General features: G+C 36.2%; 1 protein-coding gene across 29 annotated transcripts in view; it reads right to left on the bottom strand.

Moving 5' to 3' along the window:
• The window catches only part of LOC101465380 (neurexin-1a), a 266869-nt gene that overhangs the window by 228167 nt on the left and 23155 nt on the right, over window positions 1–15547 (bottom strand). The gene's annotated exons all lie outside the window — the stretch shown is intronic.

Here is a 15547-nt window from a genome sequence, read left to right as displayed (position 1 = left end):
TGACTATGAGGGGTCCTATGACATGAATGAGTGTTTGTGTAAAATTGTGCAGATGGGTTACGTGTATCATGACAGAGAACACAGATGCTGCACGTATATAGTAAATTAAAGTCTTTGGGCTGTTTGCTGTTGATAATGTGTTATATTGCAGCTAATTACTTCACTGTTCCAAGTGTGTAATGAAATGACTCACTGAGGTAGAATTTGATTATATTTAAAAGCTGACAAAATGACAATGATGCCGCCTTGCCAACATTTAAAGCCAAACGCACCGTACCTCTGAAATAAGCATGCCATTTCACAACAAAGTACTCAGGCCTTTCACACAAATAAGAGTGAAAAGGAAAGATGGCGCACAGATGCATGAAATCCTGCCTTTTAGAGGATAAATGTCAATTTTCTAGCCAATGCAATGTTTCTTTTCTCTTTTTTCAAGGAGTACTTGGAAATAATTTCGCTGATAATCTGCCTCAAGGTAGGCTCAAGGCTCATGCATTGCTGTACCTGTATAAGAAGATATTTACACCGTGTCTATACTGGAGGCGTAATGCGAGCAGCATGTTATCAGAGCAGCAGCAGCTGCTTCGGTGCTCTGTCTGCGTTTACACAGGATGCTTTCAGACGCAGTACTGAATTGTAGGTCACCCATGTTTTAAAAGCACTCAGAGCCCAATACACATTCACTGTAGTTACACACGTAAAATGCAGGAAAATAGACTTGGAGTGTAAAAATACACTTTGGGTCACGCTTAGAGGCACAGAGTGGGAGTGAAATGCTGAATGTGTATAGGGCCAACTTGATTAAAAGAGAAGTATTTCTGTTCCCTCAGATAGTTGACTAAAAGATTTTCTCTGTAGACATACCATCAGGTGGAACAGGAAGCCAATCAGGACTCCATCAGGTTTATCGCAGCTTTACTGGACCCGAGGTGAAACAGCATTTGAGGATTCTCTACTTTTGTTACAAGAAGCTTCATGTAGTGTTGTGCTGCAAAACTTTCCATCAAAGCAGCTTTAAGATGCAGCAATGTGAGCAAGGTAGGTCTGTGGCTCTCTAAGCCATTATTGTGTGGAGCCCTATCTAGCTGTCGTCTCTCTAGGGGAACAGTAGGCAGCTCAGGGGCGTGTTGTTATATTTCACACTTAATGATGTGCAAGGCATCCTTAGCTCTTATCTGCAAGCCTATTTTAGTCACTGACATAGCCTCTGAATTACACCTTAACAGCAAATGCAGCTCTTACTCTGTTAAATGCTACATGCATTATTCTCTTAGAAACATGACAATGACAATCACAGATAATGATGCAAATATAACTCAACCAATTTAAGACATTCAGTCAATACCTACACAAATATGTGATGAATGTTTTGACACCAACTTTCATTTTTTAAACTTTCTACTTATTATGTTGTTTATAATGTTTAAATATTTACAATTTTCCAGGATGTTTTTACATCATGTGCATATATCTGCACATTATAGGTTTAGCCCCTTGAACTCCACGCAGAATAGCAACAATATTACTAAATTTATTTTAAAGTTATGTTTCTTTTTGTGTTCTAGCACAGTGTATTACACTATATGAAAATATATTTTCACACATTGCTTGGGGTTCCTAACATATACCGTAATTATCAAACCATTTGTGCTATTGTGCATAAATTACTTTCACTTTTTCTTGGATGTACATGCAAGAATGTTTAATACATGACATGACCGGCCTCTTATTTATTTAGTCATTGGTTTATTATATATATTTATTACCAATCAGGCCAAGTGATCTTCAAATATGGTCATACTTTTATTACTTCTATTTCAAAGACAGAAAACATGTAAAACTAAAGACATATTCTGACTTGATGTAGCATCATCATTTATAATTTAACAATTGAAAACAAAACAGTGTAGCTACAGTATTTCAAATGTATATAGAGCTATACTAGCATTTGCACAAACTGCATTGATCATTGTTCAGTAGGGCATTAGTTTAATCAGATATGCAAGATCTACATTAACTTGCTAACTAAAAACTTGATTTATGCAGGAATAAATTATTGTCTGTTTATACTTAACATGGGGAGAAGACTGACAGAGAATGTGAAAGGGAGATTTTTTTTTAACATTACCCTGGCTTTCTGTGGTTTTGCAGACAACTTGTATTAAACTTTGCTTTTTAATTTCCTGTGGGTGAAGTGAACATCCTGAAAGCCAGATATTAATTTAGCACGCAGGAAAAATGTGTGTGATCTCAATTATGCTAGGATAGGATGGCCCTGTGACACACCCTCACTATGTCATAGTATTTTTACGTGAAATCTTGCCTGTGATTACAAAACCGCAGTGAAACTAACAGGCACTAACTGCAGCGCTTGTCGAGCACTCTACACTTCAGAACAATGCCGAAAAAAAACATTTTTAGCAGAGCTCAGGGATAATGATTTCCCACATAATAGAAGAAATATGATAAACATCAGTGTACAATCTGCTGCACTCAGAGCAAAGTAAGTGTTTGTCACACAAAAGTCGGTCTATGAGAGATTAAAGTGCTACCTGAAATAACGGATTTTCAATGATTAGCCTTGCTTGTTTCTGGATAATCTCAAAGTTGATGCCATCCACAAATGCTATTTTACTTTTCAGGGTAAATTTAAAGACTTGCTGTGTTGCTACTTTGAGTCCCAGTAATGTGAAAATCTAGTCCCATAAACTCAAAATGATAAAGTCCAAGGATAAATAACAACTGACTGTGAACAAAACTGAAAAGTAATGGTGTAGCATGGGTTTATTCAGACAACCACTTTAATCTTTGGGAGCTTTAGCACGTTCATGAGAACATGGACATTTTGGCAGCTCCCCTGTGACCTTCACAGGGAGTGAATTACTACAGCAAGGCTATCTAAAGCAATCCTACTACAACAGCACAGCGTATCAAGAAACATGAGCAATATTAAGCATTAATAAAAGGTAAAATTGGTCAGTTCTATTTAAAACTATAAAAAAAAAACTTGATTTAAGCTCTTATTTTTCTAGTCTTTTGTTGCAATGTACAGACATACAACTGAGATTGTGTAATATAATCCTTCCTTTCATAGCTTAATTGTTGTGGGAAATTTCAGCCTGTACAAACGCACTTATCACTAAAACTGAGATCACAAAGAAACGTGATAGGTTATTAGTGCACTAAAGGGAATAACTCCAAATGAAACCATGAGTTTATTCTATAATTTATGAGAGGTGTGAATGCCACTAGAGGGAAACCAACAGTTTTAACTCATAAAGACACAGCTTCTATAATGTGATACACTTGTTGCTCTCCATTTGTTTAATAAAAGAGAAGGCAAATACTTTTAGATTTTCACCCTAACACTTCAAAAACAATATAATAAAGTATACTATAATATACAAAATAATAAAATAAATATATAGGATTGAACCTTTAGTTTGTAGCAAGGAGGTCATGCATTAATATAATCTGAGTTCAACAGTCTTGGGTCCAGTCATCCTTAAAAGTCAGAAGTGTTTTTTATTTTTGTGTACATACAAGTACGACCCATGCTTACTTCTGACTGTAGAATAATAATAATAATAATAATAATAATAATAATAATAATAATAATAATGATGATGATAATGATAAGAAGAAGAAGAAGAAGCTTTGTCTGTACGTTTTTTTCTCTTAAACTATTAACTCATTCACTGCCAGCCATTTTCAAATCAGGTAACTCCCCACTGCCAGGGTTTTTAAGCATTTTTACTCATTTTTGAAGAGCCACAGAAAACTGTGTGTTATGATCATATAAACGCTGAACCTACCAAAATGAAGAACAGACTCTCTTCTTTCATCCAAAAAAAAAGCTTGTTTCTACCATTTTCCATTCTCTAGTAATCAGCTGTAGAAGAGAGGTGGGTTCCACCAAAAATGCCTGTTTTGACCAAAAAAAGGGAGAAAACTAGCTTTTTGTGAAAAATACATTTCAAGCAGAAAAGTGCCTTTGACACTAATATTTCTTGCTTTGTGACACCTCTAACATATAAAATAGTTTTTCACTTCTATAAAACAGAAATAACACTGAGAAAGGTTATGTTTTATCAAAACAATTTATTTACAAATATATGAAAAAATAAAATTCACTGACAAGCTGCCCGAGGTTGTATTCTGGCCCCTCCCATTGAAAAACGTAATTGACGTCTATAGACGTCAATGGCAGTGAATGAGTTAAGAGATGCAGGATCCATATACGTGCAAATAACGCCAGTTTTTGAAATTTACGCACCTATAACACCTTCTCAAAGTATCTAATTTTTCAATTTCACAACAATAACTTCTAGTTAATATATACAGAAAACTGGGCATGATATATTATGGTGCCAAGACATGCCTAGAAACCACCTAGCAATGGTTAAATGACTTATTTTTAGCATATAAACAACTTCTACCACTTCCATTTTTTTTTTTACTATATTCAGTTTACATATGTTTGCCAACAGCACAAAAAGGTCAAACAATATTGTACCATGGACATGTACTAATCTGTATAATGCTCGAAATGCTAATGCTAAAGCCATGTGATTTTTTTTAAAACGAAGTGATCATTCTATTTTTCAAGCATGCAAATGTATATTTACAATCACTTTCACTGTGAGGTTTCAGGAAAAGAGGACAGATCTAATTACAGGGAAAACAATAAATTAAAAAAATAAAATAAAAACAAGTCAGCTGATATAAAATGTATTTTTCTGTTCCTTTAAGGCCCAATTTTATGAGCTACATTCATTGCTGAGTATCATCATGCTCCTCTTAACTTTCTAAAACAAAAATGAAATGAAAAACAGGAGTAGTGATGCCATTTTGATGTTTCTCTGAGATGGCTCTCATCCACAAACCAAATAAAAATGCACTGATAACTAGACTCTCATTGATAGAGCTGGATCAAGTGCAGCCGTGTAAACTCTCTCTCTCTCTTTGTCTCTCTGAGGACATGTGGGCAAAGCACAGGTGATTTGAATCCAAGAACCACACAGGGGAAAAAAGGCATAGCAGGAAATGAAAGAGAAGGGCAAATGAATAGCACAGAAGCAAATGCATGTACTTTCCCCCAAGTGAAAAGCATTACTTAGACAAGCATCAGCAGTAAAAGCAAAAAAAGATATTTCTGAACATAGTAATCATTCAACGCTACTTTGTTACAAAGCTCTGAGAGAGTATTTAAAGACATTACAGAACTGAATAATTACTTAAATGGTCTGAAATGTCTAAATAGGAATAAAAAAAAGTGTAAACATGTTTTAAACAACATGTCTTCATTACATGCCATTAAGAAGTAAGATTATTGTGATTATTTTTTTGGCTTTATGACATAAATGTCAAAGTAAAAGATAGATATTTTGTATAAGTTGCTCATTTCCTGAACACTATGAATAAATATTAAATCGTATATTTACAGTTCATTCTAGTGTTTTACTTGGAAATGCAGTGTAACAGAGAAAGGTTGCGGAATATTTTCTGAGGTAGTTCATTAATTTTATCCCATCCATAAATGTTTCAATATAATTAATGACCAATAATATTGCTTTAAATTGAATTTACGATAACAAAATTAATTGGAATGAAAAACCCCAGCACTCTCTCATTAATGAAGAGTTGCTTTGTTAATATGACCAAAAGTAACCCCGTTCTAGCTTACCTTTTAGCAGTCAATTAGCACTGATCATCATATATGCATGTGCAGTCTTTAACGGCATTCTCAACGGAAGTCATTATTCTGATCCTCCATCACAAAACCACAAGTGGCTAACTATCAGGTATGAATGGAAATTAGGTTGCATGGCAGCAACAAAGAAAAAAGAAATCAGAGGTTTGCCTAACAGGAAACATTTGTCTAAAAGTCACTCTCCTCCAGCTGAAAGCATAAGCAAACTATAATGATTGATCGCAGCACATTGTGTCCATTAAAATTCATGACACTTGTAATCTGAGCTTCACTGGAGTGGCATAGATATAGGACTTTGTTTATAATTATACAAGGGACATGAGCAACTTGTTCAACAAAGATGGGGTACTCAGAAACGGAGGTTAATGAGAAACTGCTTCACTATGATGGTAAAAAGTGTTCCATTGTGCTCATTACACTGCCATGCACGTTTCTTTTTTGAATGGGGAGAAAATCTTACAGATTTTGAAGACAAAGCACAAAAAGAGAAAGGAAATATTTTATATTTATCAAAAGGGAATACAATTCTCCCTCTAAAGAATGGTTTTGTCCCTCGGGACATGTTGGTCTTGAGCATAATGACTCTCTGTGTAGACCTTCTGAGACAAATTGCCACTGACCCCCATGGATTTTCCAGGGCACACTCAATTGGAAATGGACTATTCAATTTCCCACAGGGAGCCTTGCCATTTCCTTGCAATGCATCACTGAAAAGGCATCTACTTTCGGTTTGGTCAGCTAGACAAAAATATTCAGCCAATGTTGTAACAATCACGCGAAATCTCTCGAGTCCTAATTAAAGTTTACATTTTATTCATTAATTAAACGAATAAATAATTGAAAGAAGGCAGATCTGTTTAGCTTTAAAGAGACCTTTAAAGAGCCTCCTCAGGAAAATGTATATAATGTAATGATGGCCAGTGTTGGTCAAGTTACTTGAAAAAAGTAATCAGTAACTAATTACGGATTACTCCCCCCCAAAAAGTAATCACATTACTTTACTGATTACTTATTTCCAAAAGTAATTAGTTACTTAGTTACTTTTTAAAACATGATTTATCCCCTATTGCTATTGCTTTATAGGTGATAAAGCGATAGATCTTTCAGCCCAATTCTACTTTTTCTGCATAATCCATCATACAAAATGTAATCAAATGGAAAAGTCTCTTTTTAAAACTTGTTTTATTAGTTTTAATCTTTTAACTTTATGCATCAAGCAAAAATTAAATTATATGCAACATTCTCTGACTGGAAGAAATTTGTTTAACATTTAAACCTATTTTCTGCACATTCTAGCACATAAAATTAAATAGGTTTTTGTGTTTACACTCAGTCTTTCAAATAAATGCAAGTGAAACACAGCAGAAAATAAATAAAATCAAAGACTCAGTGGTCCTGTTGCTCTATTTTCACCTGTTTAGCAGGAGTGGGCCAGGCGGATGTTTGCGCTGGTGCGGTCAGTGGAAGATTCTGTAGCAGCGCACTCGGTGCTTGCTCGGAGGTTTAGGGGGTTTTTTCGCTGTAAAAATAAGTTTTCTTCCCACGCAGTGAGCAGAGGATGCTAATGTTTTTGTCACTTTTTACGGAATCAAACTCAAAATAAGGTCAGTACTTCCACGCGTTAAACGCTGCACGGTCATACTCTCCCGCACTCTATATATTATCCATTGTTGATCTGCACACAGCTGTTGCCACGAACGTCGCACTCACGTCATTGTCATGAGACACTCTCGCAAAAAAATCACGGCTTTAGTAACACAGTAACGCAGTAACGCAGCGTGCTTACGGGAAAGTAACAGTAATCTAATGAGCTTTTTTGCAATAGTAACTTGTAACGCATTATTAGCAATTATACAAACTAGTACACAGCAGCATCAGCAAAGGCAAACGTCACAGTCAATGGATGTCCTAGTGTACAATATAGTTATTGAAACTAGTGACAGGGGTGGGATCATCTATAAGATAACAGTGCCATGACGGCAGAGAGAAGACTCCTGTACTCTGGGTGACAGCATTACAACAAGCAATTCTTAAGCCTATAAGAGTTATGTTTATGTGATCATTACTCAACCTAAAAAGAGTTCAAACTAGTTTTCTTGGTTTCAAGCTAGTTGTATTTATGATGTCACAAACTTGCTCACAGTAGGTGAAAAGGAGGGAGTCCACATAAAAAGTTTACTTAAAAGAAAGATTATTTTAGTGATAAGGCCATCACTTTCATGCGTGTGGGGGGTTCTTTTTTTATTTAAATGTAATAATCATTCATATAAACCAACTACCAGATGTGGTGTTAGTTAAATGTATGTCAATGATCAGATCTTGACACAAAACTCTCATTATCAGGGATTGGCCATCACATCTGTGTTTATTTCCATAGATATCATACTTTAAATGACTATAATGCCAATGGAAAGAGAATACATGTACATTTATCTTAGAAAAACACACGAATATGTCATTCTGTAAGAGTGATTCTATATAAGTGAGTCATCCTTTGTCTTTAACACATCTGGAAGGAAACATTCAGGGTTTAAAGTGTAAAAAGGAGAAGATGAATGAAGTGTTGGGGGTGGGGTAGCAATCTCTTTGAAGGTGGCTAAACCAATGGTTTATGCTATCATAAATCACCTACACAAAGCAGCACCACAGTACAACACATTACTCTATAAACTTGTAGAACTTTAGCAGGTCTCATTTCACAGTACCTACTGCAAGGATAAATGTAATTTTAAACCATTTACAGTACATTCTAACAACACTTGGCAACGTTCCATCAGTGAAGGCCAGTAATAAGCCCATCATCCAAGATCTAAAGGCTAAAATACAACTAAACAAGCCACCATGCAAAGGATGCATTTCAAAGTCTACAGCTGAAGTATAGGTATCTACCTTTAATCTATTTTCTGCTACGATTCATCCACTTCCTTCTGGGGGCCAAGAAATAGAGTTTTTCATCACTACAGTCTCTCACCGGCATCGACCAGCGTTATTGATCGGGAGCAGATCTCCTTCCACTCTACCTGGGGAGCCAGATGAGCCTTGTCCATATTGATCCAACCTTTTTATTTTACATTCTATGTCACCCTTTCTTTAGGTCAGGGAAATTTATGCTTGTCATTTTTTATAGTAAATATTTGTTGGGAAACGTACTGATAACTATTATTTCAAAGTCTACTTTGGGATTTTGTTATGATTCACGATCAGCATGAGCCGTGAGAAAATGCTCCGACTTTCCAATTCCGTGACTTGAAGACAAGCTACTGCTTGTCTGTCAGCAAATCAGGTAAGCAGGTCTGATGTATGGAAGTATTATATATCCTCAAAATAATAAAATGGAATTTTCTTTAAAAGGAAGACATCCTTCTTCAATTTCTTTCCTTGATCATTATATTTTTCAAATGCTATGAAAGTCTCATGTCTCTATTTTCCAATCTCACTTTGTCACACTTCTTCTTTTCATATAGTAGCCCTCTCACATTGCCCATTTTCTTGTGCTCATTCTCTATGCCTGCTTTAGGTCCTTTACTCTTCCTCTTCCAACCTTCCCTCCAGGAAGAGAATCTGTGGTAATGTACTAATCTGTGGAGCTTTAGTGCACTGTTGCCAATCTGCCATGTCAAGATACACAAATCTCACTTGAGGCAATTATAGGCCTTTTTCTCTGTAGTGCAAAGTCAGTTTCCCCAACTTGGTTACTGTGAAAACCATTTCTGTGACGCATCAAGTGCAATTATCTTGGTTTTAACAAACACAGATGACCGTTGGTGTATATAATAGGTAAACTAGACAGTCCAGACAGTCTAGACAGTTAAATTTGAATGCAAAAATAAGCTCTAAGTGTAGAGAACACAGTATATACAAAATCTAAGTGTAACAACGTAACTAGTCCCTTTAAATTCATGAAGAAAATGAAAGAAAATTGTTTACATCGTTACATTTTAGTTCACACGCGTTTACTAACAGCTATACCTAGCATCCGCATTAATTAACATCACAGTCAATAATAGATGCACCTTACTAACAAAGTGTGGCTTTAAACTTAATTACAGTTAAGTGAGAGAGACTGCAGATATAGCAGGCAGATGTGGATGGTTTTACTTTTACAAGAATGTATTTATTAAATTATTATTATTATTATTATTATTATTATGTTTTTGTCTACTGCCCATTACCTCTAATTTTAAAATGTATGCAATGTAGTAGTTATTGTTTTCTTAACTGACTGTCCATCCGACCGTCCATTCCCTTCTCTGTCCCAGCTGCCACAGGGCAAGAGGCAGGGTACACTCCGGACAGGTAGTCAGTCTGTGACAGGGCTAGCACGGAGAGACAGACAACCATTCTCCTTTAAATTCAAACCTATAGGCAATTGTAATCACCGGCTAACCTAACCGCACTAGGCAAGGCAAGTTTATGTGTATAGCACAATTCAACAACAAGGTGATTCAAAGTGCTTTCCACCAACTGCATGTGTTGGAATCGTGGGAGGAAGCGGGAGTAGACGGAGAGACCCAACGAAAACACAGGGAAAACGTGCAAAGTCCACACACTAAGGCCTCATCCAGATGGTGGTTTTGAACCCAGGATCTTTTTGCTGTGAGGCATCAGTGCTAACAATTAGCACTGTAAACTTTTCCCCATTGTTTATTGGAGGATTTTACCTAATTATTTCTAAGATGACCCGGTCATTTACATACAGCACAGTATTTGTTCTGTGAATCTCTAATCCAGGAACATCACCTGCTTGTGCAAAAAAAAAAGAAAAAAAACACACATAGGTATACTGTCATAGCTTACTAATGAATTATTATGATGACACTTAACTCATTTAGCTCACCCTCGCGCTAGCATTAATCATGTTTTCACACTGTTGTTATGAGGAAACTTGAGTGATGACACTGTATGTGTGAAAATAGTTTTGACAGAATTCCAGTTACATCCTCTTGACTCAGTGCATATACAGTACATGCTGCCACTTTATGCTGTCTCTGCAGTGGTCACTCACTTCTTTTTCCACAGAACAGTTGCGCACGTGGGTCGTCAGCCCCCAGGGCTCTTTTGCCTGCAGCTACTAGAACCCTCAACCAAGTGTGCTTCCTCTTATAGTTTATTTACTGTGCTAGTGGATAAGCTTTGGAATCTGGGTTAGTCAGCAGGGATATTTGCTTGAGCTTAAAAAGTTAATGCTAAAACACTTAAGAAAATACATGAACAATGTTGCAGAAGCTGTATTTTTTTTTTAAATGAGTACAGTGTAATACAGATATACAGTTAATTAATTTCAAATGTGCATACTTTACATTGCCTGGAAGAAAGAGCTAGTGATTTGTATGCAGCATAAGCTTCAGTCAGGCTCTGACTGGGGTTTTCAGACCAGATGGTGATGCTATATATAAATGCCAAGACCTACAGACAAACATAGTTGAAAATTCTGAGTCAGCATCCCAAATAACACTTCCACTGACATTTCACATGATGAGAAATTACGATGACCACTTACTGTAAAGTGTTATTAACTTTAAGTGTGGCCTCCAGGAGAAGTATGAATCAAGACCTTCAGAAATTAACACTCAGGGCCACCTTTACTAAAGTATACCTGCTTTTCTTATTTTTGAAGTTAGTGTCTATTCACCAAGAAAAGAAAAACTGCCACAGATACTGTATACCTAATGTCTAAGAAACTAATCCTGTCAGTAGAGCTAAAGGAATTTCACAGACACTCTTCCAGGTTTCATGTGAACTTACAAAGGCAACATCTGTTGTTGATTCAACACACACCGCATGATATTGTGTAACCTGTCAGATAAAGAAGGCACAACAGTCTTGACAGTTTCTGCACTCTGACATGCTGCTCCATGTTATCTAAAAAGTATTTCTTACTTTCTATTGCAACACTGTCACACACATGGATTCTGATTGTAGCCACGATAAGAAAGTATATAGTGCATAACGCTGAATATTATTGTTTTTCATCATGCCTGCCTTTCTTATGATTCCGTCAACACTATCATACATTATAACAAATACAAACTCAAGAACAAATGCTTACTTTATAGTTTGATGCATGATTATGAATATTTGTGTTCTCATCCCAAAATATCATGTCATACTGCCAAAGCTGCTTGTCAAAGCTGCTGGCATCTGACATGATGACAGCTAGGGGTAGCAGTGGCTTAAGATGCTGGTAGGGTTCCAAGGAGATTTTCTGAGATTTGTATTTAGCATTTTGGTTTATTTTGTTATCTGCGTTTTAGTTTCAGTAAAACATAGATATGTGATTTCATTCAATAATCATTTATTTTTGCTTGCTTTTAGTGACTAATTGGAGTATGCACCAAAAACTAATGGTTATGGTTGCGCAGCAAATCGACCTGATTAGGTTTAGAAACAGATCATGGGTGAGGGCTAAAATATGCCCATTTTTAAGATTAAGCCTGTACATTGTAAATGATGCTTGAGGTATTCAGTATGTTTAAATGCGATGACTAGGTATCCTGAACAAGCATATATGTTTGTGTGGATGGGAGCTGGATTCATGTCACCATTAACATAACCTGGTAGACAAGCTATCCCGTTAGTGCTAACACAAATTAAGTGCGACGCATGCAATCTTAAATCTTCATTCTAGTTAAACTACAAGAGTACGTTATGTAGTTCCTTAAAACTGTGTTAAAAACAACATAAACAACATAGACTGTTTTGTATAAATTGCTAATGCTACCGAGTCATAGGCAGAAATGTGGAAGATATAACCATCCCAACCTCTAAGCAGGCCCTGATCAAAAAACAACAACAAACATATTCCACTCGTCCGCCTTGTTTTCACATGCTGCTACACTGGCCATTGTGATGCCAGAAGTAAAAATGACAGCCATGGTTAGGCAACGAAGGATTTCAAAATCCATTACAAAACATTTTATTATGATGGCTAAAGATTATTAAAAAATGAGTTGAGTTTGAGATGTGAGATTGATGCTACAAACGAATTTCTTAACCCTGTAAAGCCTAAATAATGAATTAATTCCTAGAAGATTCAACTTCTTTAAACTGGAGGGTTTATTGAAGCTTCTGACAAATTTCACAATAAAAAAAAATAATTAAATAATAATTTTGCATATACTAGCTGTAATTTGTATCATGTTTCCGACTTTTCACTGGCCTGCGCTCGCGGTGTCCTCAACGATCCACACCCAAGTACACATCAGTTTGTCTCAGAGTCCCAACTTCTCTTTTCAGTACTGATGTCTCTCGTTCATACACACGTGCTTTTGAAATGCGCTCCTACACTCAAAACGTTCGTTTTAGGATTTTATGCATTTGGTAATTAAATAATTCCCAAACACAGCTGTCATTGAGGGAGCATAGCGATGCTGGGGTCTGTAAATTACATGCACGCCATTCCCAAGTCCACCTTAAACAGAGTTTTCTTGTGCACTCTGCATTTACACAAACACAGCATGGATACCCTCATACGAATGCAAGCTTTGACCTCTTCATATTTGATAATAGGCTCTTACAGCATTTGCAGCTATAGAAACTGTCAAACTCTCAATAATAACTCTAAATAAGCACTTGCGTTAAAATAAATGGATGGTTAAATTAAACAGAAAAATTGAGGCACCGTTTTTATTGACCTGAACACACTCTTATAGCACTATATGCTACTTTTAAGCTATATCTATTACTGGAAAATACTGATAATAATACAGATATTCTTTTATCAAATGTTCCTAGATTGCGAGATTAGATGGGATACTAGAATTGAATTTAGCTAATGCACCTCTCTAGCGTTTATGATGTTGGTTTTGACATGCGAAATCTCTGTCTTGAGTTTTTTCTGCCTCGTGTGGCTTTGTTCCATTTATGATTCACAGCATTTATCCAAAACACTTGCAAATCTTTGTTCAACTCTAAAGTCGTTGCTATTAATACCACCAAGCAATGGCCAACTTCACTGGGTGAGGACATGAATCATATCTACACTCTTAACTCCTGTAATTGCTGTGAAATTATCACTTTTGATAATTTGATATTCATCTTATAAGTCACCTCACATGTATCAAACAAAACACTATGAGGTGACTCCAAAAGTTACTATTTGAAGAAATGTGTCATCTTTACACGTCTATGACACTCAGTTAAAAGTCTGGGTGAGTCAGGCTTCTGTAATATAGTAGAGTATTTTAAATATCCATTTAATTTGACATTTAAAATGTAGCACAATATGTACAAGGCAGCTACCAGAGGGATTCGCTTTCTCACTTTACAGAAAACCTGTGGCGTGTGAACACTACAATGAGAAGAGACATTTCCATGTTCAGAAACTGAAAGCAATTACATTAGAAGTATACTAATTTAGAAATAGCACAGTTGTACCTGTAAGCCTGTCTGCACAGCCTGCAGTTTCTCTTAAGCTGCACATGGCAGTTTATTGTGATGAGTGCAATTAAATACCCTGGTGATTTGTAGGTCAGTGGTATTATGACTTATCCTACGGCATGCCCCGCTTGCTAGAGCTAGATGGAAACAAGGTTTCAGGAATCCGGTGGCAGTGTACCAGCTGAAAGCAGTGCACATTCACAAGCCCATTCTCAAAAGGCTACCCGTGAAACAGGGTATAAAGCAGTTAACATGACACAGCAGCACCTTGGGAGGAAGGGGTGGGAGGGACAACATAATGCACAATATTCTCACAAGCTTATGGCAGACAGTGAATGCACTGTCGCTCTGTGCTCGTTCTTAGATTTACCACACAGCATGTAAAAGGATTGACTATGTTTCACACTGTACAACACGGGGGACAGCTAACCATGGCCCAAATTAGAAGCAGTGTTCCACGTATGGCAGATTTGTGCCTCATCAGCATTATCTCAATCTCTCCCCGTGGCTTTCCTTCTGCCACGTCCAAGCTGAGCGTGTGGTACAGTGTAATAAAACCAAAGCATCAGAAGCCTCATACTGTACACTATACACAATTCAAAGGGTTTTATTTTTGTGCAATCGACTAACCTTCTACATACGCAATTCCTTATATGTACATGCACATGATGCAATTTTCTTTTGCATAATTTTAGAAAAATGTTTTGAAGTCACCTACAGAGCTAGATTTATTATTAACAAAAAATGTAGTGAATATATGTTGCATGTATATCAAATTTGTATGCATCCATCTTCAAAACCGAAAATAAAACACAAAGACTTACCTTAGCGGATGGAAAAATCAATGTCTGTATTTAGAATGGACAGTGGGTTTTATTTGTGTGGGTATGTGCGTCTAGTCTCCATAACATAATCTATACATTTTATTATGACGACTTAGTTGAAGGTTAAGTTAAGGCAAGTGGGGATTGTGGTTTGGCTTAAGGTAATTGTCCACAAATTTAATTTAAGCCAATGCAATATCTTTCCTTGTAATAAGAACATGGTGTGTTTGTGTGTGTATGTGTGTTTGGTCACAAATAGCACTGCAGCTTTAGTAGCATGGCATTTGATGGCACAAAATCCAACAACATAATTCCTCACACTGTGCGTCTAAAGGTCACTTGGAAGACTTACCTGTTTAGATGATGCTTCACAAGTACATGATAAGAGACAGCATTATCATGATATTTTTCTATTTGGTCTTAAGAAACAAAAATGTTACAAACTAATTTGCAAGGAATTTCTACAATCAGAACGAATGACACAGTCAATTTTAAGACAAAGGTCAAGCAAAAGCAAGAAAAAATGTATTTTCAGAATGCAAAAGGAAAGACTGATTGTCAAAATCAGTCTTTATTATGTTTCAATTGAGTTATAAAGTATTATTAAACATTATTTTCTAATTAGCAAACA

The sequence above is a fragment of the Maylandia zebra genome, linkage group LG13 (genome assembly GCF_041146795.1).
Source record: "Maylandia zebra isolate NMK-2024a linkage group LG13, Mzebra_GT3a, whole genome shotgun sequence".
Lineage (NCBI taxonomy): Eukaryota > Metazoa > Chordata > Actinopteri > Cichliformes > Cichlidae > Maylandia > Maylandia zebra.
The sequence above is the reverse complement of the archived record's forward strand: the minus strand, read 5'-3'. Positions and strand labels throughout refer to the sequence as shown.